Here is an 18,686-nt window from a genome sequence, read left to right as displayed (position 1 = left end):
TTTCTGTCACGATGACAAAATGCTTCATAATGCTCTTGTCAACTTTTAATAAAAATTGCATAAACTTGAACATGTCATCCGCATCATGTTAACAACTTTAAAATGTTTGGATTGTTGTTGCAATAAATTACTAAGGCATATGGGGATTTACCGGATTCGTTATTTGTTATATCCGGCCCCATTTAAATTGTTTAGATGATGTAGTTTTGTTATGTTTCACCTTTTGACATGTTTAACAACATTTAATATTGGTGGGTACATAAACAAGATCAAACTAAATAATCAAATGTGGTGTTCCGTCAATATGCAACTCGTTGCATATTGAGCTCCACTTAATTTGTAGTTTTGATTGTTGCACTTCGCCATGCCATGCATCATACTTGATTGTGCATCATGTCATGTTTATGTGATGGTTGCTTTACTTTGTTGTTTGCTTACTTTCCGGTGTACTTCTTCTCGGTAATCCGGTAACGTTGCATTTGTGAGGATCTGTTGGCTACGTCCGTTTGTCTTCTTCCTGGACTCGTTCTTCTTCCTTGCGGAATGCACAGACGTATGCGCCAAGAGGGAACGTTCCTATGGCCCGACAAGGACGTCGGTTCCTCTGAGTGGGGGTGTATGTGATAGCCTGGCTTATTAGGGATGATAGACTACTCATATCTATAAGGAATTCCTTCTTTTCCGGGAGCCCACTCGGACAGAACTCCAAAGTTAAGCATTCTCAGCTTGGAGTAGTTTCAGGATGGGTGACCGACCGGGAAGTTGCTCCCGGGTGCGCATGAGTGAGGACAAAGTGCGCAGAAAAGACTAGTATTGATCTATGGGGCCAGTCTAGATCCCGCCAGGAGTAACGACCACCGGCGGGTGTGTCCGGGGCATTACATTCAGAGTGTAGTTCAAAAGTGAGATTGGTCTGAAGTTACTTGGATATGCAGCATCATCTCTCTTAGGGATCAGAGTAATAAAAGAATAATTGATACTCTGAAGATTGACTCTACCCTGGTGAAGGTCATCAATAAGTCTGTAGAAATCAGGTGCCACAGTGACCCAACCAGATTTGAGAAAAACTGCATGGAATCCATCAGGGCCAGGTGCTTTATCAGTAGGCATCTTCTTCAGAATTGGGGGTGCTTGAGCCAGAAATTCTCAAATCTGAAGATTTGAGATCTAGGAATGCTGGTGCCCACTTTGATAACAATGGGGATGTGATCTGAGGTGGTTTTATCAAGTGGGATGGCTTGAGTGGAAGGAAACATGAGAGTCCATGCTTCAGAGGTAAAAAAAAAACAATCCAGCTTTTCCAAGAGTGGGGCATCTTGCATATTGCTCCAGGTGAATTTTCTGCCTTTTAGTGGAATTTCAGCCAATGCTTGATTACTTATAGCTTCATTGAATAAGAGCATGTCATTGACACTACCACCATTTCTGTTTCTGTTGTGAGGGTATCTAATGTAATTAAAGTCCCCCATGACGAGCTAATTTACATCATCTCCCACTTGATAGTTTTTAAATCAATCCAGAAAATCAATCATTGCTTCTTGTTGACAGGGGCCATAGATATTTGTGAGCTTCCAATTAGTCCCAGATAGTTTACAAGTAAAATGGATGGTCACGGAGAAATCATTTTGATGAATCAGCAGCCTAGAAAACAAATTATCATTCCATGCAATCAACAATCCTCCAGAAGCACCACTGGATGGGAGGAATTCAAATTTAGAAATGTTCTTGGGACAGAAATTTCTAAGATAAGTAGTGTCGAAATGTTCTCTCTTGGTTTCTTGGAGGCAAATGATGGAGCAAGCAGATTCAACAATTTTGTTAGATAGAGCATCCCATTTCTTAGGGTCATTGATGCCCCTAATGTTCCAGTTTAAGATATTCCAGTTTCTCTGCATGAGGATAATAGATAATTAGAGGGAGGAGGGCAAGAGACTGATACTTGATAATGCTAAAACAACACTTATAGTTTAGAGTCACCAGAACAGAAACAAAGACACATCATGCATCAATCCAGAGAAACATAGTCCACTGATAACTGTAATAACCAGTCTGCCCCACAACCAAAAGGGCCCAGTCAAACACCACATAGCCAAGTAGTCTCATTACATCTAATTCTAATACTAAGATAGGAGCTAGAAACATAGAGCTAGCTATTTGGAATTCTTCCCACCAGTGGCCCCCTCCTTGGTCTTGCTGGAACCTTCCTTTGGCTTGGTGCCCACCTTGGGCTTCTTTATCTTGGTTGCAAGTTTGTCTTCTGTGGTATCTTGAGCATTGACCTTGCAATAAGAAGTGTTCAGATTCTTAATAATTTTAGCAGGTAATGGGGGTGGGAAGGAATGACATGCCAGACAACCTTTATCCATACAAACTGATTTCTTGTAGCCTTTATTGATCTGTTGTAATCTACAGCTCCTTCTTACCTCAGTTTCCACCAAGGGTCCCTTGTCCTTTCCCTTCCTGGTGTGATGCATAGCAGATGTGGATGAGGAAGCGATTTCTTGTGACCCACCCAGAGTGTTAGGGGTGTTCTCCTGACCCCGAGAGGTATCCAAATAATCAGTCAGATTTTTGTTGACAGGGCATGTAGAAGGCAAGGCAAAAGGCAAGCAGATTGCCTCCTCCTTGTTTTGAGAGATAATATCCCAGACTTTAGAATTGATGAATTGTTTGGCCCAATCAAACTTATCTGGAGAAAGGAAAGTAACAGACAGAAAATTAACCCAGTCTACAGGTACCTGGATGATATTCTTACTGTTCTCCTTAGGAGCAAAATGCCTGGACCAGATCTGAGCTCCTTCTGCTCCAAGGTACTTCTCCTCATCTTTTATTGCCTTCCCTTGCTCTTCAATAGGGATCAGTCCTTTCCCTGTGTCATCATCAACAACAGACTTGAACATAGGAACAGGGAAACCTGGAGGGGCAGAATCTACAGAGGAAGAGGATTCACCTTCGCCTTCAGCAAAAACCAGTGGATCAACTGCCTTGGGATAAAATTCACGTTCTGGAGGTTCAATTTGTTGCATGTCAAGGGGAGGAATCTCACTTGCAGATTGCCCAAATGTTCAGATTTCTCCATATTGATGATATTGTCAGCCTGTGTCTGTAAATACTGAGGAGTGGGCTCAAATTGAGTAGGCATCTTTGCACCAGGTGTAACTGTGGGTTTGCTTAGCTCAACAGTGGTGGCATTGACAACTTCTTGCTTGATTCTGGGAAGTAATGAGCATTCAAACTGCATAGGATCAACCGGAGGTAGAGAAATGCCCTCTGAAGCTACATTCAGAATAGCAGTGAGATTCGGATCTTCATGGATTAAATCTGCTTGCCTCCTCATATCTTGAGTGACCACTTGAGGAACCTCCTGAGCCAAAATGGGCTCAATAGGCAACACTGGCCCAATAGGCTCCATCTGTCCTATGGGCCCAATCATCTCTACAGGCCCATCAGTTCCAATATCTGCATTTAAATCTGGAAGTATGGGTGGATGTGGCGCCAAAGGTCCAACAAAAGAATTAGCAGTTTCAGCACTATGGTTTGGTGGTTCCACAGACTCAGTAACATTGCTGTTAGGCACTTGCTGATCAAATTGTACATCCATAGGCTCCATCAGTTCATTCATATTCAAAAATTCCCCAACATGCAACTCCTGGTCAACAAGTTCTTGTTCTGCTGGCATGCGTGTCCCCAACCAGGCAGTTCCTCCAAATCCTCCTCCTCAACAACTGGAATACCCAATTGGAGGTCTAAGAGCGGATTCTGATCTTGATTATGCAATGCTTCTTGTTCATGAAACTGGAGTGGACCAAGAAAATGATTGTGCTGATTCTGGTGGAAATGAGGGATGGCTGGGACAGGGTGCAGATTTCCATGGGGAGGGATCGGGTCTTCATCAGGTGCCTCCCTGCCTAACAGAGTGTCTTGAAGAATGACCACAGGAATAGAGAGAGTAGCTGAATCATCTCCTTCCACAATAGCAATGCTTGTAGGAATATCCCTAAGTTCTTTCACCTTGATCTTGACCATAAGATTAGCTCTGGTGCTCTTGTTCCTATCCCACATAAAAAACTTGCCAAATTTACATACCGCATTATTTGATTTCATGGATAATGCAATGATCCAAATGAAAACCACACAGAAGAATCCATACTTCTCTGCTGAGATTCAGCTTGCGCCAGTTCAGTCCTTGGTTGTGCTTTTCAAAGATGACATGCACATCTGTAAAAGGATGTGGACTATGGTTGACTAACTCATCTCGGTCAAACACACTATTGAGCTTGATGTATGCTTGGCCAAAAGGGCATGGCGAGATCTCAGAAAACCCCAGGTGTTTAACATCAGTGAGAAAGTTAGTCAGTACCTCCCGAACAGTGGCGAACTGCACCGGAAGATTGGGCATCGGAACGATGGATGCAATAGCCCATTCTTCATGCACCGCCGGGACGGCTCTCGTCAAGATCCGAATGCGAGCTGGCCGGCCAGCAACGTCGACACGATGGTGACCAGCCGGGATGAAGGGGCTCGGGTCGAAGGGGAAGGTTGCCATGGATTGAGTGACTGCGGCAGCGGGAGGGCGAGGAGCGAGGCGAAGAGAAGGGGATTGAGCTCTATCTTGAATAATCGCTTCTCTCAATCTTTGGGCTATGGAAACCGGGGAAGGGTTGTAATGGCAGATGCCTTCACCGATGTATATCGAGGCATCTCCTCTGTTTCCTTGGTTGGCAGAGGCAATGACTACCCCTCCCACTGGCTGATTAGTCTCAATCACGGCAACAATGCAGATTTGCCTCGGAATCACTAGATTCGGTGTCGCTTGGGCCATGGGCTGAGAGATCGAGCTTGGGTTGGGCTGCTTAGAGAAAAAACAGTCCCGAGCAATGTGACCCCACCTCTTGCATGCTCTACACTTAATTATGTTCATGCAGTTGGGCCGAAGATGGCCATGCATGAGACATCAGACGCATTAAAGCCCATTAAGAGTGGTTTGAATGGGTGGATTACCCGCCCCGGAGTTATTGCCCTGAAATGGCTCCTGTTGACGATTTCAGATCGAAGATTGGGATCTATGGTGATCTTGTGGATGATCTAGCAGACGAGTTGGGGCGGATGCATGGGGAACAAAAGTGGTGGGAGATCTAAGAGCTTGTAGGTAAGATTTCCTAGGGTGGTTGCGAAAGACGTGAGTCCATTCATCCTCCTTCTCTTGGAGATATTGATCGAGTTCCCAGCAATAATTTGGGCCCCCAGAGCCCCAAAGGAGGAAGTTAACATTAAGATTAGGTAGAGAGATTTTACCTCATTTGATGATTGAGAAACCCACTTCCTTAGATGAGACCGAGAACCGGAAAGACCAATTTTTTAATAGTTGGACCTTGAATAGAGAAGCACGGCCTCCAAAACAAGATAGAAGGATAGTGGATACAGATTCCACCGTGAGTCTGATCTTCGATCGGGTGAACTCTACAACAAGAACAAATTCCCCCAAATCTTTACCTTCTTCATAGTTGATTGGCACCCCCCATTTCCTCCACACTTTAGCCACGAAATCTTGTCCTTTGTCGAAATTCAAGCTGGCGAGAGCCATCAGATCGATCTATGGTGGCCGTCGCGTCCGGAGTGGACGTCGCGTACGGTGAAACGTTGGTCGATGTCGCCCCGACCGGGTGGCCGGCCGGCGATGGGCGGAGGGGCTAGGCAGAGGGGCTAGGTGGAGGGGCTCTCACTCGCGGATTCTTGGAATGGAAGGACAAAGAGTGGCCAGATAGCATGAAGAGAGATCTCATTCCAATATGGAATTTGTTTGATAAGTAGAAAAGTGCCAGATCTGCAGACAAGCTTGAGAGCACCAGAGACTACATTAAGCTTGTCACACGGAAGCGGACACACCAAGCATCTATGCATAAGAAACTACAAAATGAGGTTGCCAACGTGCAGGACGAGTTAAAGACAACTTGACAAAAGCTGGGTGATGCAAAACATGAGTTGATCCAACTTAAGTCAGAATTACATCTGAAGAACCTGGCCACGATGACAGCCATCAACATGCACAAGGTGTTGTGAGTTAAGGCCGAGAAGGAGAGGGATAAGCTAAAGGACGAGAAGCACGATCTTGGGAAGCAACTTGCGCAACTGGTCACAGAAGAGTCTGTTGCAAGGGGAAAGGTTACGAAGATTACAAAAATTTGTGGCATAGGCTAGGCCTTTCCCTCTACAAACTCTTGAAATCGTAATAATGGAAGGAAACATGGCTGACCGTGCTACCAGTTCACAAAAGTTGGAATGTGCAAAGGAAGCATGAATTTAACATTCCTACACTCATAACAGCGCGGCCACAATTTACTCATCACAAACACGTCGGATTCTCTTGAGCTTCTCCTTGTTTTGTTCCCCTGATTTCATGAGGCCGTTGATTACGTACTCAAGCTTCTTCTTCTCGGCCCTCAACTCCTGTACTTTGTTCTTCAATTCGTACATACTTTCGCGTAACTTATGCAGCTCTTCCGACTCAATAGCTTCTCTATGTTTTGATTCACTTAGCTTCTCCACATCAGCTTGCAGCTCAGTCAGTACAATTTGTATTTGTCTATTCTCTTTCGCGAACGAAGAATTCCATTGTTCCTACAGCTCCTTCTCCTTCCTTGTAACGTCCAGAATGTGTGTGTAACCGCCCCGCAACTCATTAATGGCCTTTTTAAAATTGGAAGGCCATGATGTATCATCCAACTTTGCAACGTCCCGACGATCATTGTTCTGTGTCATAATGATGTAGGGATTGTAATACAAAGCAAAGCATTGTGCAACTTGTATTCTAAGTTGTAAATGACAAGACTATGGCAATGAGGTGGACTCACATGAACCATTGAAGCACCATCGTATGTGTGCCTATGGTACCCGGTTTGGATTGGATGCATCACATTCGCATGGCGTCCCAATTCCCATTCCATGGATGAGTCATCATGGATCTGCGATAGATCAGATGAAACATCAAATTAGAGTAGGCTCTACCTCTATCTTGCAATGTTGCTTACACTTGTACAGAAATAACGTGACGTGTTCACCTCGATGTTGCGCGCTTCATCACCGCTGCTACTATCTCCATTATTCCACGAAACCATGTTCGATCCGTATAGCCACTGGACGAGGCAGTAGGGGCTTGAAGCGTGAGTATGTGTTTCTATGAGTGAATTGGTGGGTGGATGGGAGCGGGTGGGAAGGTGTGACACCCGGATAATCAAGCTACAGTAATCCCCTCTTAATGATGCCATGTCATTGCAGTAATTTGCTAAACCTCACTTTGATCCAAACATGATTCAAATTAAATTTAAAATAAAGTCAAACTATTATTTCTTCAAACGGTAAAACAAAAATGTTTGGTGGGTTGCAAATATTCACTAACAATTTGTCATGAAATAATTAACATTTTTCAAAATATAAAATTGCCCCTGGATATTAAAATAGTGGACCAACAACACCTTTTTATCCCATTTAAAAATAAACTCAAACTTAATAAATTATTTTGAACCCAAACTTGTTATGGCAGTGCACAATAATGCATGGTAATTCTATGGCAAGGTTTAACATTTTACAAAAATATTTTGATGCTAAAAGAAAATACAAAACAATAGCTAAATAAATAAACAAAAAGTAAATGGAAAAATACTAGTAAACAGAAAAGAAACCTAATCTACTGGGCCCCTTGGCCCATTTAGCAAAAAAAGGCCCAACCGGCACCCCCACTTCCCTTATCTCCCCATCCCCAAAACCCTAGCCCCACTCGCCCATCCCACTCCCCACACACTCCCTCCCACTACCCGATCCCCTTCTGGATTGGGGCACGACCGCGTCGACCACGCCCCACGGCGCCCCAACGCCGGCGCCACCGCAACGACGCCACCCGGTCAGCACCGCCTACCGCCATCGCCCCCCCGGATCTGGATTGGGGCTCAACACAGCCCGCGCCACTGCCGACGTCGTCGTGGCCGCCGTGGATCCCGCCCCCGCCGCTCGACGACGTCGCCGAAGCCACCTCACCGGAGCTGCCTCCCCGTCTCCGCCTTCCTCGCCGGTCATCCCCGTCCACCTCCTCGTCCCCCCGCTGCCCGAACCCTGCAGCACCCCTGTGAGCACGCGTCCTCCTCCCCTCCCCTCTTCCCCTGTCATCGCGCGCCCGAGCCGTCCCCCCGCCGTCGCCTCGCCGTGCACGGCTGCCCCACCCCGCACTGCGCGATGCAACTTCTCGCTCGGCCGCGGCGCCCCGCCCGCGCGGCCCAGCTTTGCCCGCCGCTGCGCTGCTCGCCGCTAGCCCCCGCACGCATCACCGCCTCTGACCGGGCCTCTGGCGCCCCGCGCACATGCCATCGCGCCCCCCTCAGCTCCGGCCGGCCTCGCCGCGCTGCCCTGCACCGGCCACGGTCGCTGGTGCTGGACCACACGCCGTCCCCTTCCCCCTGTCCGCGTGCTAAGGCGCCCGGCGCACGCGCCTGCACGATCGGGGCGAAGCCCTGGTTAGCCCGACGCCCATTAAGGCCCTGACTCTATGACACGAGGGGCCCACACCCTAGAACGTTTCCATAAAAAAGAATAAAAAAATATAATAAAAATAAAATTAATTAATTAATTGAAGAGTTAATTAACTTAATTAATTTTGATTAATTAAACTAAACAACTAATTAAACTAATTAACCTGTTTAATTAGTCTTAGTCAATGATAGTAGGACCCATGTGTCAGTTTGACCTAGTCAACTAACTGGTTGACTGCTGACGTCATGCTGACGTCATGCTGATGTCATAAATGTATTTTAGTACTAAATTAATTCTGTTAATTCTAGAAAATGATTTAAAACTTTAAAAATTAATATAAAATAAACCATAGCTCGGATGGAAAAACTTTGTACATGAATGTTGCTCACAACGACGAGATGAATCCGATTACGCAGCCCGTTAGTCCGCCACACATCCCTAGCATGGCAAACACGCAACTTTCCCCTTCCGGTTCATCTATCCAAAAACGCGAAACACCGGGAATACTTTCCCGGATGTTTTCCCCCTTCACCGATACCACCTCGTACTGCGTTAGGGCACCCCTAGCACCGATACTTGTCATGTCATGCATCACTATGCATCTGTTTGCTTAATATTTATTGTTTCTTCCCCATCTTCTCTCGCTAGACACCGAGATCGATGCTGCTGCTACCCAGTAGGACTACGGTGTTGACGACCCCTCTCTCTTGCCAGAGCAACCAGGCAAGCCCCCCCTTTGATCACCAGATACCGCCTACTCTTCTCTTTACTTCTTGCATTAGAGTAGTGTAGCATGTTACTGCTTTCCGTCAATCCTATCCTGATGCATAGCCTGTCCTTGCTACCACTATTGTTACCTTTACCTGCAATCCTCATGTTTAGAATAGGATGCTAGTTTATCATCAGTGGCCCTACATTCTTGTCCGTCTGCCATGCTATACTATCGGGCCGTGATCACTCGGGAGGTGATCACGGGTATATACCATATACTTTATACATGATACATGTGATGACTAAAGTCGGTTTGGCTCGAGGAGTACCGCGGTTAATTCACGAATTGGGGGCTGGAAGGACATACTTTCCCAACGGCCCTCTGTGTGGTTCTTTGTGGCGAAGCGACAGGGCAGGTTGAGACCACCTAGGAGAGAGGTGGGCCTGGCCCTGGTCGGCGTTCACGGTTATTTCCAGACAACACGTTTAACGAGATCTTGGTATTTGATCTGAGTCTAGCCACTGGCCTATACGCACTAATCATCTACGCGGGGACAGTTATGGGCACTCGAGGTCGTGGTATCAGCCGAAGCCTTCATGACGTCAGCGACTGAGTGGCGCGCGCCGGGTTGGACTGGAACGCCTACTCTTGTATAAGGGAGGCTAGGTCTGTTCATCGGCCGCGTATGCAACGTGCAGGTGTGCAATGGGCGATGGGCCCAGACCCCTGCGCCATAGGATTTAGACCGGCGTGCTGCCTCTCTGATGTGCCTAGGTAGGGCTGCGACGTGTTGATCTTCCGAGGCCGGGCATGACCCAGGAAAGTGTGTCCGGACAAAGGGGATCGAGTGTGTTGGGAAATGTGGAGCACCCTGTAGGGAAGTTGATCTATTCGAATAGCCGTGTCACTCGGTAAAAGGACGACCCGAAGTTGTACCTTGACCTTATGACAACTAGAACCGGATACTTAATAAAACACACCCTTCCAAGTGCCAGATACAACCGGTGATCGCTCTCTCACAGGGCGACGAGGGGAGGATCATCGGTTAGGATTATGCTACGCGATGCTACTTGGTGGACTTACCATCTACTCTCTTCTTCATGCTGCAAGATGGAGGTGGCCAGAAGTGTAGTCTTTGATAGGACTAGCTATCCCCCTCTTATTCCGGCATTCTGCAGTTCAGTCCACATATGATACCCCTTTTCCATTTGATACCAATGCATACATATGTAGTGTAGCTCCTTGCTTGCGAGTACTTTGGATGAGTATTCATGGTTGCTTTTCTCCCCCTTTTCCCCCTTCCTATATCCGATTGCTGCGACCAGAAGTTGGAGTCCAGGAGCCAGACACCACCATTGATGACGACTACTACTACTCGGGACCTGCCTACTACTACGTGTAGCCCGCTGACGACGACCAAGGAGTAGTTTAGGAGGATCCCAGGCAAGAGGCTTGCGCCTCTTTCGATCTGTATCCCAGTTTGTGCTAGCCTTCTTAACACAAACTTGTTTAACTTATGTCTGTACTCAGATATTGTTGCTTCCGCTGACCCGTCTATGATCGAGCTCTTGTATTCGAGCCCTCGAGGCCCCTGGCTTGTAATATGATGCTTGTATGACTTATTTTATTTGTAGAGTTGTGTTGTGATATCTTCCCGTGAGTCCGTGATCTTGATCGTACATGTTTGCGTGTATGATTAGTGTACGATTGAATCGGGGGCGTCACAAGTTGGTATCAGAGCCGACTGCCTATAGGAATCCCCCTTTCCAACTCCTTGGCCGAAGTCGAGTCTAGTCATTGAAAAACTTTTACTAACATGGCCGTGTGTCTTACGAACCCACGTCACCATTGGGTAGTGTTAAGGTCTTTTATTCCTCGACCTATACTCTGGGACTCTAATCTCTCCCCTATTCGGGTTAAATGATTTTGCTAAAAGGACTAACTTTAGGTTCTCGTAAATACTTTCTCCCGGAGAGCCCCTCACTCCAGATGATCGCTTGCTGCACCAGAAGATTTCGAAGATACTCTCCGAGGTTTTCCCGAGACCCTTGTGCCCACCGACTTTACAATCCCGTACCACCGATATACCCTTATGGATAACTGCCTACAATTTTCGTTCATACCTTCATTCTCGGTTGCTCTTGTTATTACGAGATGCCCTAAATTGCTCTCCGTTGTTCCGAAAATCCTTTAAGCTTACTGCCTTGCAGATCTTTACCACATGAATACCCCTATTGAAAATTCCTCGCACTTATTGAGTATCCGTTCATCCCTAGTTGTTCGTATACTTCATAAGATGCTCTCAAATACTATCCGACCTTCTGAGAATCCTCTTCGAACTATTCTCTGCAAATACTTGTATGCTTACATTATGGATGCTCCCATATCACTAGCAATATTCACTAGTACCTTTTGACACTGTCATTTTGATCCTATTGATTCAACATGTGTGCGAATGCACACAATCATCAATCGACCCTACTAAATTATCTTTCCGGTTTAGACGTCATTTTGAACATGAGCTGGTTCTCGACCAAACAAATTGCCGTCGATTGTACCTCTAAGACTATTCAACTTATCCATCCCTATTCAGAGCATTGCTTCTGATCCCTTGACTTAGAATCATAATTCCTGTGCAATTGAGCTTTGAGTTAGTCAGTTGTTTCTATCATTTGATCCCCTTGCATTCTTTCTTCTTCTGGTAGAGTACCGATGCTCACATCAGGTCCCTTGTGGACCACCAGACCCTTTGTTGGATTTTATCCAACAACGTCCTTCATATTCAATAAGCTTGTGAGCCCTTCCTTGGATACATAATGCCTTTGGTAAATTGTATCCTCTGCTTTCTCAAGCATGCTCTACTATCGAGCTTGTGTTATTTACTCCTGAAGTTTGCGGTATATGTTTCTACAATGCCCCGATGGGCTGAACCGATGCCTTCCTTAATCTGTGTGAACCCAAAAGATTTCACGGGTCATACTTATCTGGTATTGCACCAAGTAAAACATTCAACAACTATTGTCATTTTTGAAAAAGTGAGAGGTGAATGGAAGCTTGTACATTGAAGAAGTGGGAGTCGACCTTGAACTTTGTGTTCATGCCCATGGACACGATGTAGATCCTATCATGGTAGCTTCTTGTAATAATAACTATTTCCTTGATATTATATCCTTTGGTATCGATGAATTGATCCTTCGCAATCGTGGTTCCGACCATATGTTCTTCTTGGATCCCATTTCTCGGACAAGTTGAAGTACTTGTCTTCTGCAAAGCAATACCCCAGTCCAACCTCTACTTTGATCTGTCTTCGAGTATTACCCCCTGGTATCTCGAGATTATCTTGGAACTGCATAACTTCCTATGAGTTCTTCATCAAGTACTACCTTCTCACTGATCACAATTTTTCATGGTCTCTGAGTTATTAAACACTCAAGAACACCGATAACTGAACCGAGTCCGCACTACGGTTCAACAACTCTTAGTAATCTTCTTTAAGTACGAGTATATACCCGATCACGCCATTCCTAGCCTGTTTGGATATATCATTGTCTTGATGATTTTAACTATGCTACCTGGTCCTTATTCCCGGAGCACCACTTTCGACGATGAGCTAAGCTTATGTCGATTTTCCTCGTCATATCATTTCGCCTTGAATAGCAAGCTTGATTTTGAGTTTGTGTCTTACTCGTGGTTCAAATAACCTTTCACTTCATCATTCGTTTGACTTGATGTCATCATCGATCGATTACATCTTCATGAAATCTCTCGACAAAATTTGTCATGATCATCATGAACATTTTGAATCTTTCCAGAATACCAATCGAATTCATGATGATAAGTACCACCCTCACCCCTTGGTAATATGAGTTACCATTGACAACATCCTTACCTTCCTTCCGTCACAAACTTATTCATGTTATGGATGCAACTTGCTATCTAGCTTGTAATAAGTTCTACCTTGGAGTATTACCATCTTATATATCAAGAAGGTTGTGAGAATTTCACCACCTCTTAAGAAATTCTTGTTACAATGATGCTTCTCGCCATCACCATTCTTTTCTTTGCCCTGTGTTGAGTGAACTCTGTTGTGGGAATTTGATATCTCTAGCAAACCTATTGTTTTGAAGTGAATGGCCGATAGTTTCGTTATCGAATCACCATTCTAACTTTGAACGTCCTACTTGGTCCATATTTCTAGGTGCATTTTCATTCAATAATTAATTGTGGAAATCCATCCTTAGGAAATCTTGATGAATTGTCGCTGAGTTCATCAGCCACCACCTCATCCTCTCCTTGGTTTACCAATGAAATCTTGTTTTGGAACTCGCTTCCATAGTTCATTGCCCGAGAATCTTATAATGTCATCTCGTCAATTGTGCTACACCTTTTCTTCTCAGGCATCCTATGTTGGAGGTATCCTGACACCGGTCGGATCCGAACCTCGGTCAGATCTGATGGTTGGAACTGTGTCCAAGAGTCATAACTTTGGTCTTTAAATGACCTGATAAGGTGATGTCATGCCTAGCACACCTGACCAGAGGACCTAGTGTTATAGTTTCCTTTTTAACAAGGTTAACCATTTTTCCATGAGGAAATTGAATGCCTTGTTTAATAAGTTATCCTGATGGATCCTTCGTGTATCCGAAGTCTGATCTTCACTTGATGACCATGTCAATGCTATCTCGAAGCATGTCTATGTTACTCCGATTTTCAAAAAGAACATTTGAAGCACAATGCTAAATGTTTCCTACTCAACTATCCAAACACCGCGCTATGGGTAAAGTCATGAAATTTCTCTCCCGTTTCCTAAAGGGTTTTCTACATTATATCCCGTCATGGATATCATGCTCTGTTTGTCCTTGGGAAGGATATACCCCTGAAGAATGTGTTTAAACACATTTTCCTTTCCTTTGTTCTATTTAATCTGATGATCACCTTTTCCTTTCCATTGTTTTGTTTAACCTTTCTGGTGATCTATATGATCTAAGCAGTAATATTCTTCTGCTTAAGTAAACACCTAGGTGTACAATCGTGACGGTAAGACCCTGTTACTATTGTTGATGACATTCTGGTAACCACCGATGGACGAGAACTTTGCCTATTGGTCCGCCTCGTTCAACGAGCAAGAGAATGGTTCTCTTCGTCCCTCGCCCTTGGTACCGACGTTGTTTTCGACATAACTGGCGGGCTACCCTCTGACATGCCTTGTTATCATGACCGTGCAAGATGTCACCACTCCTTCTACCTTTATCCCGTATGGTGGGCCCATAACCCACAGTTTCATAGGATCGAAACCTGACTCTCCTATACAACCCTGTTTCTAATGGTTATCCCCCATGCTTGGCTTCTGAAAGCACAAGTGCTCCCTAGGTGGTTTTGATAATTGATGACAACATATCTCTTGTTGGACTAACATTTCTATCTAGCATGTTTCAGGTAAGTTCAACAATGGAGTGGCATGGACTAAAGGTTGTGGGAACTCCTTCAAGATGCTAAGGACAAAGGATTGGCTAAAGCTTCAAGCTCAAGACCCTTCATTTTACATTTTAGTGATCCAAGATCACATTGAGTCCATAGGCAAAGCCAATACTATCAAGGAGGGATGAGGTGTGGCTTAATGAGCCTCTTGCTTCATGTGCTTAATGATATGCTCCAAAATCCTCAGCTACTTTCCCACTTCCACATATGACCTAAAACCCTAAGCCAAACTCGGTCCTACCGATTCCTCCTATCCGGCGCCACCGAGTTTCACTTGTCATTAGCCACTGCCAAACCCTAGCAATTCGGTCCTAATGATAAGGATCTCGGTCTCACCGAGATGGGATTGCAAACTCTCTGTTACCTATTGCAATATTCTCGGTCCCACCGAGATATGCAATCGGTCCCACCGAGATTGCAATGTAAACTCAGTGTTTCCCCTTTGTAACTTTTCGGTCTCACCGAGTTCCACTTGGTCTCACCGAAAGAGCAAATCGGTCCCACCGAGTTTGCCTGACCAACTCTCTGGTTAGCTAATTACCAAATTCGGTCCCACCGAGTTTGTGTAATCGGTCTCACCGAGATTATGTTATGCCCAAACCCTAACCGAATCGGTCCTACCGAGTTGCATGTCAGTCCCACCGAAATTCCTAACGGTCACTAGGTTTACTATTTCGGTCAGACCGAGTTTTCTGATTCGGTCCCACTGAGATTGGTAAATTGTGTGTAACGGTTGGATTTTGTGTGGAGGCTATACATACCCCTTCACCTCTTTCTCATTTAGTGAGAGAGCCATCAGAACACACACACCATTCCAACTCATATGTTCTGAGAGAGAACCACCTACTTATGTGTTGAGACCAAGACATTCCATTCCTACCATATGAATCTTGATCTCTAGCCTTCCCAAGTTGCTTTCCACTCTAATCTTCTTTCCACCAAATCCAAATCCTATGAGAGAGAGTTGAGTGTTGGGGAGACTATCATTTGAAGCACAAGAGCAAGGAGTTCATTACCTACACACCATTTGTTACTTCTTGGAGAGTGGTGTCTCCTAGATTGGCTAGGTGTCACTTGGGAGCCTCCGACAAGATTGTGGAGTTGAACCAAGGAGTTTGTAAGGGCAAGGAGATCGCCTACTTCGTGAAGATCTACCGCTAGTGAGGCAAGTCCTTCGTGGGCGATGGCCATGGTGGGATAGACAAGGTTGCTTCTTCGTGGACCCTTTGTGGGTGGTTGCTTCTTCGTGGACCCTTCATGGGTGGAGCCCTTCGTGGACTCGCGCAACCGTTTCCCTTGGGTGGAGCCCTGTGTGGACTCACGCAACCGTTACCCTTCGTGGGTTGAAGTCTCCATCAACGTGGATGTAGGATAGCACCACCTATCTGAACCACGGGAAAAACATCCGTGTCTCCAATTGCGTTTGATCTCTCCAAACCTTTCCCTTTACATTCTTGCTCTTTGCATGCTTGCTTGATATGTATTGTGTGTGCTGAAATTGTGACTAAACCCCCACTTAAACCGAAGAAGCTTAAAGATTGTAACTTTAGCACTAAGTGTCTAATCACCCCCCCTTTAGACACATCTACTTCTAGATCCTACAAGTGGTATCAGAGCTTTGGTCTCCATTGCCTTGGTTTAATCACCATTGGAGGAAGATGGATGTGTCTACTCTAGGGAGTCTTAGACATAGAGTGCCTATTCTTGATGGAAAGTATTTTCATGAGTGGAAAAATGAGATGCTTGTAATCTTCAATCAATATCATTTGAACAAGTATATTGCTAGCCCTTGTGCACCCCATATTGATCCCTTGCATCCTACCCTAGATGAAGATATTGACATGATTCGCAATCTTAGAACTATTGAGCTCATCATTAGAGGATTGCCCAACGATTTGATTGCTAGCTTGCCTACTCAAAATTGCGCCTACACTATATGGAAATTTCTTGAGGAACGGTTTCCCAATTACTCCTTGAAAACTTTGGATGAAATTCTCCATAAATCTATTGCCTTGAGTAAGATGAACTCTAGTGATCCTAGTTTTGGCAAATGTCTTCTTGAACTTGCCAATCTTAAGTATGCTAAAGGAGATGTTGGAATCATTAATGATATCATACTCAAAGCTATAAGAATTCATAAAAGTAACCACTTTGATCATTTATCTAATGAATTACCCTCTCTAGGAAATGATGAGTCACAAGATCATGATGAACATGAATATTATGATGATGATGATAGTGACTCCGATCTTGATAATGCAATGAGACATTTTGGTCTTATGGCAAATCTTCGGGGATATGAATCAGGAGGAAAGGAATGGGTCCTTGATAGTGGATGCACTGATCATATGACCGGAGATGAAGAGATGTTCCATGAACTTGCTGAAAACAACGGCCCTCGAAAATATGTCACCTTCGGTGATAATTCAAAGGGTAAAGTGGTTGGCCTTGGTAAGGTGGCCATCTCACATGATAGTTCCATTCAAAATGTCATGCTCGTTGATTCTCTTGGCTATAACTTACTTTCAGTATCTAGACTTGCTGATTTCGGTTTGAATGTCCTATTCACTGAGGTAGATTGCCAAGTATTTCGTCGAGACAATCATAAAATGGTCTTTACAGGTATGCGTAGAGGTGATCTTTACATTGTCGATTTCTCTAAAAAGGCACAACCTAAAACTTGCTTTGTTGCTAAATCCTCAAAAGGTTGGTTGTGGCATAGACGACTAGGTCACGTTGGCATGAGAAACCTTGACAAGCTTATTAAAGGAAATCATATCCTTGGAGTTAACGATGTCATATTTGATAAGGATAGACTTTGCAGTGCTTGTCAAGCAGGTAAACAGGTTGGAGGAAGACATCCCGTGAAGAACATCATGACCACAAGGAGGCCACTCGAGCTGCTTCACATGGATCTTTTTGTTGCCAACGCCTACAAGAGTCTCGGTGGAAATTATTTTGGTCTAGTTATAGTTGATGATTTCTCAAGATTTACGTGGGTGTTCTTTCTTAATGACAAGTCGCAGGTCCAGAAGATCTTCAGAAACTTCGCTAGGAAGGCCCAAAATCAGTTTGATGTGAAGATCAAGAAGGTTCGGAGTGACAATGGAACGGAGTTCAAGAACACAAATGTGGACACCTTTCTTGACGAAGAAGGGATTTCACACGAGTTCTCGGCTACGTACACACCTCAACAAAATGGAGTTGTTGAGAGGAAGAACCAGACGCTCATCGAAATGGCAAGAACGATGCTTGATGAATACAAGACGCCAAAGCACTTTTGGGCAGAAGCGGTTGAGACAGCTTGTCACGCAACAAATCGCTTATATCTTCACAAGCTACTCGGCAAGACGGCATACGAGATCCTCACCGGTAACAAGCCTCAAGTTGGATACTTTCAAGTATTCGGCTCAAAGTGTTACATTCTTGATAAGCATCGTCGTTCAAAGTTTGCTCCTAAATCTCATGAAGGTTTTCTACTTGGTTATGTCTCAAACTCTCACACTTACCGTGTCTACAACAATTTCACCCGAAAGGTTGAAGAGACGGTAGATGTGAAGTTTGATGAATCTAATGGCTCGCAAGTAGAGCAATTGCCAATTGATGTAGGAGACAAAGACCCTTCGGAAGCAATTCAAGACTTGTCCATTGGCAAAATTCGTCCAACGGAGGTGAAGGAGAGTACTTCATCCGTCCAAGTGGAAGCTTCTACTTCACAACAAGGTGAACCAAGAATCAACACGGAAGCATCCACAAGTGGGACACACCAAGATGAAGAAAACGAGGAAGTACGTCAAGATGAACATCAACAACCTCCTTCTCCACCACGACAAGAGAACGACGACGTCAACAATGAAGAAGGCCAAGAAGAAGAACAATATGAAGAAGATGTTCAACAAAGACCCAAGCAAAAGCTCTGACAAGTTCGAGCAAGAATTGCTAAAGATCATCCAGTCGAGCAAATCCTCAATGATAT

This window comes from Triticum aestivum, chromosome 5A (assembly GCF_018294505.1).
Source record: "Triticum aestivum cultivar Chinese Spring chromosome 5A, IWGSC CS RefSeq v2.1, whole genome shotgun sequence".
In the NCBI taxonomy this organism is placed as follows: Eukaryota; Viridiplantae; Streptophyta; class Magnoliopsida; order Poales; family Poaceae; genus Triticum; species Triticum aestivum.
The sequence above is the reverse complement of the archived record's forward strand: the minus strand, read 5'-3'. Positions refer to the sequence as shown.